General features: G+C 22.5%; 1 protein-coding gene across 1 annotated transcript in view; it reads left to right on the top strand.

Moving 5' to 3' along the window:
• Window positions 1-2,811: 2,811 nt before the first annotated feature.
• LOC112598502 (follistatin-A) overlaps window positions 2,812-12,885 on the top strand; it is a 71,908-nt gene continuing 61,834 nt past the window's right edge. The window contains exon 1 of the mRNA XM_025345009.1: window positions 2,812-2,893. The gene's annotated coding sequence lies outside the window, so the exon portion shown is untranslated. The remainder of the gene's footprint in view (window positions 2,894-12,885) is intronic.

Here is a 12,885-nt window from a genome sequence, read left to right as displayed (position 1 = left end):
TAAAATTTAAAAAAAATATTACATTGGAAGCTTTAAATTAATTATTTTTCAATTGTAAAAAAAAAAATATGTTAATTATTATTATTTGCTATTTATTATACGCCGCATTCTTGTCGACACTGACCTATCCGCACGCACTACTTATTGTTTCTTCTTGTATCCATATTTGGTTTCCAAAATTTTAAATTGTATACAATATATTCGAATAAAAACATGTTCATTATCTTTTTTCATTAGTTATATTGTTAATCAAAAAAAATAAATTATTGGATTAGAGCTAACCTTTAGTATATACATCTGAATATTTCGTAAGCAGAAATATTCACTTTATAAATGTATTCTAAGCGACCTAAGATGTTTGCCTTGTATAGTGTATATTATTGCTAAAATAATTAAAATCTATGTATTAGAAAATCAGTGTATGTAAATTATAATGATAAAGTTAAAATATTTTAAGGGCCCCAAATTGTTTAGATTAGTGATTCCCAACGTGGGCGCTATCGCCCCCCTTATGGGCATTTTTTATTTTGAAAGGGGCGTTTTTATTAGGGGGACGCTTAAAGGGGGCGCTCATCTATCATTTAAATGTTTTTTGTTTATAACTAATTGTAATGAAATGTATAACTGCGTAGAAAAAAATATCTAATATAATCCACAGAATTATATAGGTATAATATTTATAGACACTTAAATAATATCAAAATTATTATCTTATCGGAGTTATCGTATAGATTCCAATTAGCGGCTAATCAATAGCCAATTCCGAAATGTTATACATACTGTGTAGTCGTTTTAAAAATGATTGGGGGGGGGGGGGTGAGATTTTTAAAATCTAAAAGGGACGTTGAGTAAAAAAAAGGTTGGGAAACACTGGTTTAGATAATATATAAGAATCTTTTATCTACGTATATATTTTACATAGTTTATCTAACAGGAAACATTATTTAGGGTAAGTATTGCCCGTTGTTATTTTTTTTGAAAACATTACTTGCAATATCAATGGTAAAAATAATACCAAATAAAATATATGATTTTAAACATTACATTTATTTATAAATTGTGTGTATCGTTATTCAATGCTAAAAATAATAAATAGATTATAAATTATAAATTATTTGAAAAAATATTGTGGATAGAAAATTGAAAAGTTAATATTCTTAGTTTACATAATTGAAATAATCTAGTCTTACTAGACAACGGTATTCAATATTAGAGTTATAATTGATAAAAAATACAATTTATTATGTTTATAAGTAATTTATTTCATAGAATAGGGAGATTGATTTATTAATTTTAGAAACGAAGGTTTAAATTATTATTTAATTGATAGATTTATTTCTTTAAACAAGGTTAGGTAATATCACTGTTTATTTTTTTTTTTATCTTTTTCATGAATATTGATATTATAATTGATATACTATGATAATATGCAATAATATGTATTAGGTATTGGTAGTAATTTAATTGGTAATATTATTTAGTATAGATATTAAAATATATAATGAATGGCAATATTTATAAGTTATATTATTTTCGAAATTACTCCGATCTTTTACGTACTATATAAATTAGTATAATGCGTAGAATATTAAAAATATTAAAACTCTGGCCAGTTACAGGTCAACCAAAATCGTTGTAACATACTAAAGAATAGTTATTTTAACAGTAAATGGTTATTATAAATTATATGATCAAAAAATATTTAAGTATTGGAGAATATTTTTTTATATAATTTGAAGTTATTACCAAACAAAATTATTGAAAGAAATCATACTTTTTATTATTTTTTAATAATATTGTTATTCAGTTTTTATTTTTTTTAATGTACGTTTTTGATTTCATATTCTGGGATAGAATATTTTTCCGAAAGTTTTGACGTTTACAATTTTAATTTTAAGTGACAATTAATTTTGTGTATTTAAAGTTAGATGAGCAGAGTATAGAAAACCAATATTTTTGTTGGGTATCTCTGTGCGACAATACTATTTTATTCTACTCTTCTAAACGTAAGCATTCATTTTAAAATATTGTCTTTTATATTAATTGTATCAGAGTTTTAAAATTATATATTTTTTATTATTACAATAAATTATTTGAAAAATAGTAATAATATATAATTTTAATGAAGTTATAATATAAATTTACCTATTAATATAATTTAAAATTTTTTATTTTTTTAAAGTCGTCAGGGAGTAGAAATTTTGAAATTATTTGAAATGGCTAAGTCTTATTAAGTTTCTACCAATTTTTGTCTATTAGGTTATTATATTATCATGTCCATTAATTTAAATCAATAAGGATTATTATAAATTATTAGAATATATTTTATTACCTTAAATTGTTGTGGTTAGGTTTAAAATTTTCGCTTATTTCCGCTATTTAAACTTTAATTTGAATATTTTACATACTATATATTATATATTATTAATTAGCGATCAATCCATCATCCATCAATAAGTTATGTTATTGTCTACACATGTCAATATATGCGTATTATATATGATTAGTATTAAGTATGCTTAATTTTTAACAGGAATAAATTATTAAACATAATTTTTTTATGTATATGTTCGTATAGTTTTTTAAGTGACATTAAAATTATTTACGGTTGAAATTGACGTATTGATAAAAAAAAAAAATACACGTACCTAGCACTACCTACCTATCTATAAAAATGAATTAAAATTTTATAATGGTCTTGGTTTTTTTTTATGTTTTCCCCACTTTTTATTATTATGTGGCATTATTTTTATTATCTAGTAGCGAACTTCTTGGTCTATTCAGTTAATACTAGATATATTCATGAAGAAGTATGTGTATTGCATATAACACCTTAATGTAGATTGTAGATGATGTAGATCTTCAATAAATGATAGTTTTCTATTCATTAACTGTAAGTAAAATTATTTATTATGCATATTGCATATTGTAGAAAAAGCTAGAATTTAAGTGATATATACATTTGTTATGGAATAAATATATAATTAATTTTTCTTTTTTTAATAAATAAAAGATTATTGATTTTTGCACACATTTTTATAATTTATGAATTTTCTGAGAAATAATACATAGGACTATAGGAGTATACTATTAATTAACTATGTTATAAATTATTATTATTCTAATAATATTTTATTTTATTATTTATGATTAAAGCATAAAATACGAGTAAATTAGTAAATTAGGTTTTTAAAATAAATCATTAAGTTTAACATTAATAAAACAATTACATTTTTATGTTTGATAAATATTTAAATTTAATAAATTAATTTCTAAATAAACAAATTTAATAAACAAAAAACTGTTGAACGTTGTTCGTTCTTATACAACCTATAACTTATATAGTACCTTCTATATATAATATAAATAGAATTATAAGAACTTGATGTATTTATATTTATACATTTATGTGTGTATTATATACGTTATTATGTTTAAAAAAAAATTCATTACTAGTATTTGTTATTTTGTGGAACTGTAATGAAATATACAATTTACGTTAATTGAGTTTCAATGTATCAACAGAGTAATTTTAAGAGGTATGTAGCTAGTATCTATAATATTTAATTTTTTTAATTTTGTATTAATAATTGAGATATACATTTTTGTGTGTAAATTACCATTTTATAGATACATACAATTTTCAAAGTATTTATAGAAATTTTAACTTGTCGCTAATACTTCATTTAAATAGTTCAATGATTTTCGGTTCCTTATTTGACAGTTAATTCACGTAGGGTACCAAATAATGCAATTGCCGTAATTGCACTAGTATATTACGTGGTACAGAGTGATTATAGATATTAAAGAAGGGCCCAACCTGGAGCAAGCACTAAAAAAATGCAAAACTCATCGCGAAATTGTATTTTTATTATTAACGTACTTTTGTATTATGACGTAAAAAGAAACACGGGGACTGAGGAGTGTTGTATCAGTTTTTAGCTTTAACACGGAGAAATTAAAATTTGATGAAATATCATTATTTACAGGATTAAAGTTATTAATTTTGGAGCGGAAAAGGCCCTAAATTTGTAACTCAATTAATTCATTGAAAACCTGTAGCACGATTACTTAAAGCTTAACAATATAATACAAAATTTTTGATAAGTTGTTTTATAGTAGTTCATAAATATTGAAAATATAGCCACATTTTTTTTATTATTATTTAAAATTCAAATTATAGCCAAATTGGATGTTGAAACGTTAAATAACAATTTTAACTAAATTTACCGAAACTTTTATTTAGTATGAACTTGTATACTATTCTTTTCTGTACACGATGACATTTTTGAAAAAAAAAAATGTAGATTTACACACCATTTTACGATACATTTATATTGATTTATAACTTGTTTTATAAGTCATACTTAAAGATTTTCACAACAATTTTATTAACTTATCAAATCATTAAAATATTAACGATAATATAAATAGTTAAGTATAATGTTAAATAAAATATTCTTAGAGACATGTGTTGATCTCCTTGTTTTCTTTGTACAGTATTTTTTTTTGTCAATAGTTATTATCCTTGAATTAAAATTTAACATATTCATCACAGTTACTTCGGGCGTATCTTGAAGGAGGGAGAAGGAATCAGTCACCCTCACTATAATAGGTACTATAATACCTTGTGATTTCAATAGTTACATTTTAATAAATAGATTGAAAAAAATGAGAAAGTTATAAATTGATTTTAGAATAAAAGAATACAATTTTATTATATTAATATTATATTATAATATAGTTTACTATCTTAGAAAAATATTTTGTTTGGTTATTATAAGATTGATTCATACTATTGGGAATTTATTTCAACTATTTCAATTACTTTTATATCATACTTTTTTAATTTAAATTCACCTACTTAATACTTAGAGTATAAGAATACATGATTAAAGATTTTATATTTTTTAAATTATATTTCGAGTAAATTTATTGTAATAGAAGTTATGAATATTATCAAATAATTTGTTCAAAAGAAGTCTAACTTCCACACAAACATTATTATGTACAGTTGGATGTTATTCAAATTTAACCTTATTTTGTTCTATAAACATTATATATACCTAAATATATAGTTTTGTGAAGATCATATTAAAATACATTTAATATGAGTAATACCTACTGTGCTTAGTTTTAAAGGAATTATAAAAAAATTCGAAGTAAAACAAGTTAGTCTTTGATCTTTAAATAATAATGAAAAAAATACGATAAATTCAAATTTGGTGGATAGGTAATTGTAAAACAGAAAAAAACTATGTACATTTTTTTTTGATATTAAATCAATGAATAGAAAATATTTTAGTTTTTTTTTTATTCGATAACTATAATATAAAACCAGTCGAATAAATTATTTTAAACCTAAAATGTACGATCACTGTACTCGCTCCAAAATGTATATTGATAAATATTTCATGTGTGCATATTGGCTATTATATCAACAAATTCTTAAGAGATTATTCAACTGAAAAGATTATTGCTTTATATATGTGTGTGTTTGTGTATAAGCCATGAACTATTTTTTGTATTATAGTTTAAGACTTCAATAATAAAGGTCATTGGCTTACCTTGTTTACAATGTATGCACTATGCACGCGGTGGATATTATTAGTGTAGATGCGGAAAAAATAGGTAAAACAATGAACGTTTTATTTTTTTTTTTACTATCCCAATGTTGTAGAAGACCTTGATACTTTATTAGCAGTATATAGCACATGCAATGATTATCCGAAATGATTTTTAAAGGGTTCAACTCAATTTAGACTTTTTTTTAAGTAAAAGGGGTATATTATGAAAAATAATCATTATTTAAAATATTTCAAGGTAATGGACCATATAGTTGAATGAAAAATTAAAACAGTTTTGATTCAATCTATTAAGCGGAAATTTCAGGAATATTTTTAAAATTATTATTAACTTTTAACTTTATAGATATAAGTATAATATTCACATTTTTCAAATAATATTTTGTATGGATCGGACGTTGAAGTCTCTTTGAATCTTCTTTGTCTTTTATAATATGTTATGAAGTATTTAATTGATAAAATTATAAATATAAATATAATTTATTTATTTTTATATTATTTTATATGTAACGAGCATTTAATTTTCATAGTTTTAAAAAATCTAGTAAGTGTAACTATCTATTTATTTTTACACTATTATCTGTATACCATAATCGGATTACATTTGGTAACTTGTTAGTTCAATGTAGGTTTACACATTTTTAAAAGTCTTGTAAAAAGATAGGTTAGATTGATACATTACATTTTAATAAACCGTTAAATTAAAAAAAAGTACTAAACAAGTAGTTAACCGCTCTGCTGTATCTATACTATTAGTGTGCTACTATTAGAATGTAGATTAAATTAATTTTTGCCGAAAACATAATATTTTTACATTATCAATTATTATAATACCTCATATATATATATATATATATTTGTATATATATATTTGAAATGTCACTGTGTTTAGTAAAATTTAATAATAAATGAAAAAGTATCAAGTAAACACTAGTAATATTTTTAAATTACAACAAAATAACTAAAGTCGCTATTTATATGGTTAAATATTTAATTTCGTCAATATTTTAAATTTTAATGTTTATTAAAGTAACTGTGTTTATATATTTTTAAGATTTCAGTAAGAACTACTAACTATTTATGAGAATCATGTAATCAATTATCAAGCTTATTGACAAGTCTTTTTAAAACTTATTTAATTGTTGACTGACATTTGTCCCCACCCGACCCACCGCATTGCGTCGCCTGCGCCTATGCTAAACTCCGTTTTCACTTAACGTTCTTTTTGAGATTTTTCTTTTTGCTCGGCTCCCAAAGGCCGCAGAGTGATTTTAAATAGCCTATAACCTTTTTCAAGAGTTGGGATATCAAATGTAATGAAAATTGCATATCTGACTGGTAGTCTTAGAAATTAGCGAGTTCAAACAAAAAACAATAAACTTTTCAGCTTTATTATACTAAAAAAACCTACACTAACTCCTTTGTGATTCTCAAAAAGTAAAAATTAAGTTTTGTTCCAATGTATTTTAATATAGTGGATGACTTATTTTTTAGAAAATTAGGATGTAATATGTAGTTATATTTTTATCTACTATCTACTATAGTATTATAATCTATCTAATTAATTTTTAAATCTGTAAACCTTTTGTCACATAACACATTTTATCGAAACAAATGTAAAGTAACTTATTCAAGTATTTTAGTGTGTATCATCAAATACACATCAATATACATCAAAATATAAAAAAATATTATCATGTTTCAATAAATTTAAAATTTAAAATGTTTTTAAAAATTAAAACTGTATGGTCTCAAGACATTTTATTTTTTTTAGTTTAAATTGACTTAGGAGGTACCTATATTATATTTATTTTTATACTAATTCATTCTATAAGTTAATTATTGTATGATTTAACGTGAATGCCATCTCTGCTGTGTGTAAACGGAATAGATATAAATTTAAAAAGAATAATTAAAAAGATGATCAAGATATTGAAATACTTGAAATAATATATTTTTTTTGTAGAACGGTACTTTAAACTGTTTCAGTATAATTAATTTAAAGTATGTAGTAGTCATAGAAAACACCCTGAAATATTCTTAAGAGGGGGAAGATGGAATATATTTCTTATAAGGGAAGAGTGCATTTAATATAATTTATAAAATAAAATATAGCCGGTTTTAATGTACACAAAAAACTCGCATTACCATTGTCAGCTTGTTTCCCCTCACTCAGTTATGAACCTATAAAAGACTGATTGACCTGAACTAAATTATCATTTGTATATCATATTATAAAACGCTAAACGAAATCTGTTGTTTTTCTTTAAAATAAGTCTTTCAAAAATATTGTCTAAATTATCTGAAATAGAACATCTTATCTAATGAATAAACAAATAAAAGGTATGTGCATACATTTAAACATTAATAATTGTTTTATAGTTACAATGGTAAACGGTACACTTTTTTAAAATTGTTATTAACATTTATCTGAGTGGATAAATTTTTTTTTTTAATTTCATGAAATATATACGTAATATAATTATTTAAGATTCATATCATAATATGTTTATACAAATATGTAGTATATACGATCATAAGATTAAGTAGGTATACACTTTACATAGTTACTTTCTTACTTAGCTGTAATATAAATATTGTAGGTATTCTAAGTTACTCATATTATTTTATTTTTTTGTTGATATAGGCTATCTGGGCTATCATAATATTATTATTTGTTTGATCAGTATAAACGTATAGATTGATTTATGTAATTATATTATCTAAAATCTATAAAATTTGATAAAGCCTTTAGATAAGTTTTTAGTTAAGATAATTATAATATGAATAAACCAACTCACATAAGTTTTAAATAAGTTCTTTACAATAGTTAGATAAATATAATGAAAACACACGGTTATGCTGATTTATTTTGTGGGTATGTGGTATACTTGTGAATTTTGTTTATAGTTATTCATTTATATTAAAAATATAAAAATTATATTAATAACATACTTATATAATTTATGAAAAATAATATAAATATAGATGTAATATTCAATGTACATATAACTTCATATACTTCTTTTATAGAAAATCCTCAATTTCTAGAAAGCTTTTATTTTTATTCTACATTTTCTATCATTCTAATATTCTATTATACTTTCTTCTTTTTTAATTAGTTAAAAAATATAAAATATTTGATCAAGTAAGAGTATAAATTTATAACATAAAAGTTTAGATTTATGATAAAAAAAAAACAATTTATAGTATTCACATTGTTATGATACAATTTTTTTTTTTTTTTGTTTTATTATAAAAATCTAATCAATCTTACATAAATTATGTGAAAAATGTAACACTTCTATTTCAATTTGAATATAATTATCTAGGTAATTAATTTTCTTAAGTGTTATACAAATTTTTAATAACCATGTACTTATTTCAAAAAATTAAAATTAAAATAAATTTTAAATATTTAGTTTTTACTAGTAATATGCAGGATAATTCTTTTTACATTATTTTCAATTTTTTAAGACCTACTAACTTCTTTATTTTAGAGATTATAAGATACCTGATTTTTCAAATTTTAATGTATTAAATGTAGAATATTTCCAAGTATAGTATAGTATATATTATTTAATTAGTTTTTGAAGTGAAGAAAGATTAACAAAGGGATGCAAAAGTGAAAAAAAAATGGTTGTAGATATCTAATATTTAAATTTTTTATTGATAGGATATAAATTGAAAGGGTACGCACAAATGTCTTTTAAAAAAAAGAAGGACTGCATCTCCTCTCGTTCTTCTTAATTTAAGTACTTTATTTATTCATTAGAAACAAAAATTATTTGATCATACAATATAACCATAACGTCAATATTTATTTAGTTTTCTTAATTACTGAAATGATAGGCAACATAATAAGCTTTGAAGTATATTTACAATTAATGCATTATCAAAAAATAAAATTATACATACATTCAGAAGACCATAAAATGCATTCCAATATTAGCTTGCTAATTATAGTTATATAATTACTTGAAATACTAGTGTAAGTGAAAATCTGTGGCAGAGGAGAAGTGATACAAAATCAATAGTGATTACTAGGGCTCGGATTTTGTAGCAAAATAAATCCTTAAAAAAACATTTTAAGCGGCTAAAAAAAGAAAAAAAAGAATTTATTAAATTTAATTCTAAAAAAATAAATTTAAGTTACGCATTAAATTAAACATTAAAAACGGCATTTATGACCATATATTTGGTCAAGTTATTTTCATTAAAACTCATTCAATTGGGTGTTAACAATGATTATAGAGAGATTATTTTAGAACACTATACCTCACTGATTGATATTTACCGATCAACTAAAGTATTAGAATGTGCTATAAAAATACGCAGATATAATTCAGATAATTCTAAAACTATACAATTTCGGCACAATAACGATAGTTATTTTATCAGTTATCTATTTATTACTGGTTTTTTCACCGGTTTTATAATTTCTGGAAATAATAATATAGTATTTTTAATCTATAACTTATAAATAAATTAAATTTTTAAGAAAAATAGATAAAAATTAAGAAAAAAGAAGCAAATAGGGAAAAAAGCGAAAAAAAGCAAAAACAATACAAAAGCATTTGTTACAAAATTTGAACCCTAGTGATTACTAATTATTGAATACTATTTTGTATTTAACTTTAATATCGGTACTATATCAGAACTATACCTATCAAGTACAAAGTATTTATAATACCAGACATAAATTAATAGTAAACTGTCGAAGCAATTCGAATAGGCTGTTTGCTAATGTCTATTGATAAAATAATAACTTTTTAAACTAAAAAAAAGATAGTAAATTGGGTACTCTTCTACTGTATATTAGGTGTCCAGCGGGTCACTATTATGGATGTGTTAAATTAGAATTTAATGGTATATCATAATAAATTTAAAAAAATTCTGAGCGGAGACGGTTTGTCCGGCCATATTACTAAGTATATTTCATGATATGTTTTTTGTTATACCTATTAAAGCTATTTATTTTACTTTTAGTATTACAATAGGTTTATATATTTTTCCCTAAATTATTGCATTTATTATATTATTAGTATTCAGTTATTTTAACAATAAATATTTATACCGTATTATATTATTGTTATTAACTTTTGAGCAAATACCACTTTATCATAAAATAGTGTGAATAATATGTTAATGCGGTATCAATAGACAGATATTATCTATATCAGTGGTTTTAAAACTTTTTGATTTGCGACCTAATTGTTCTTACCATACATTTTTTGCGACTCATGTCAGCTTTATAAGCCAAAAAAAAGTTAAAATTGCTTAATGTCTATTGCTTAATTCTTAATGGGTAATATTTAATATTTTTGTGCCATACCGCCCATATCTAACATACATAATATATATATAAATATGGAATTTTTAAATTTTAAACAGTGATTTATTGTGACCCAATCTTAAAGCTTATGCGACCCAAAGTTGGATCATGATCCATAGTTTGAAGATCACTGATCTATAAATAATTTATTAATCTAAATACTTTGGATCAACTAAATCATCCACATTTTTTAAAAACCATACACATAATGTCAAAATCAATATATTCAATACTCTGCTCAGAATCTAAAACAAGTATTATCTTAAAGCAATTACAGTATTGTTTTAATTTTACTTCATAATAAATAATACTTTAAATATTATTAATACTTATAATTAAATAAATGTTGTTTTATATTTGTAATAAATTAGTAGGTCAGTGTGTGATGTTTCTGTTGATTATATTTGTATTGATGAATTTGTTAGTGGGCATGGTGAATTTATTTATACACATGAGCTATGAGCTCTTAATGTTTACGAATAATGTTTTATCTCCCCTAATATTAACTAAGATCTTCACCTAAAAGGAAAAGTAGGTATTAAATTCTACATACGCCGAAAAAAAACATGCGAATCATATGACTTGTAATTTTTTATGATATCTTTTAAATTTTTATTGGATGCAATCTGGTAATCGTTAGATATTTAATATTTACTACTTAATACTTAATAATTAATAGTTACTAAAACACAAATCGAATATTGTATGTAAAATACACTGACTAATTAGCTCCGTCATATTCAACTCATCCAAATTGTACTGAAAATTATGTACCTAAATCTTAATTTTGTTTAAGCTTGGTTGATCTTTAATTTTGTCTTAGCATATGTTTTGATTTCGTAACATGTTTTTATGTACAATTTTCTTTCTCTTAATGCTTTCAAGAAAAGTTTGTTGATATTTTATTATTTTGTAATCAGCTTTGTGTTGTCTCTGATTTAGCAATTCAAATACTTATTACTTCATTAATCATGCCAGCTTTCTGAATGTGACACATATACATGTTTTGGTAAATAATTTTTTCTTGTCATTATTCTCTATTTTGCAATTTATCAAAGATTAATCATTATGTTATAATAATGCGAAGCATTGATCAAAGACTAAAGTTTACATTGTCTATGAACTTTTTTTATTATTGTAAGAAAATACTTTTGGTTAATTTTGGTTATGACTACTCACTATCTTTTCGTGACACTGGGGGGGGGGGAGTAGAAAAATAACGAACAAGTGTATTTTTGTTGTTTTTTAACTTAACTAAAGAAATATGATGCTTAGTAAAAAGACACATAGAACTTAAATTATAGAACGTAATTGATATAATTAAAGTACTTACAGTATAAATAATTATATTATTTATTGTTTTACTTTATTTTTTAATAAAGTACAATATTTTAAATTTTTTTCTCAAATTAAATAGTTAACTGTACTTCGTATTAACTAAATAAAAATATATTTTAATACAATTTACATATTTAATACTTTTATACTTCAAAATATATCAAACAAATTATTATTAACTATTTATAAAAATTTGAACAATCTTATTTATAAATTTAAAATGGTTTTTCAAATTATTGTTTTTTTCTTTTTGTAATCTGAATAATAGTTATCGATATGTACTGATTACTTGTAGTTCTAATTGTTTTTGTTAACACATCGTTGAAGTTTTTAATAAGTTTTAAACCTCTTTCCGTAACAAAATTTACAATATTTAGTTTCTTTATAACTTCTAAGCCTTTTGATTAAATTTGTAGAAGAATTTTTATGAAAGGAACTAATATCAAAATTAAATCTATTAAAAAATTCATAAGTTTCATTTGAAATAAAATTTTCAATTTTTAGATAAATAGATTGTATAATTTAATGATGTAAAATTATTTCATTGCGTTTAATCTGAAAATGATGATATTTTATTATAAGAATCATTGAATAAATTTGTACATTGATATAATACAATTGGCTTTA

Source organism: Melanaphis sacchari, unplaced genomic scaffold (genome assembly GCF_002803265.2).
Source record: "Melanaphis sacchari strain LSU unplaced genomic scaffold, SCAv2.0 Contig0_pilon_pilon, whole genome shotgun sequence".
NCBI classification, from domain to species: domain Eukaryota; kingdom Metazoa; phylum Arthropoda; class Insecta; order Hemiptera; family Aphididae; genus Melanaphis; species Melanaphis sacchari.
The sequence above is the reverse complement of the archived record's forward strand: the minus strand, read 5'-3'. Positions and strand labels throughout refer to the sequence as shown.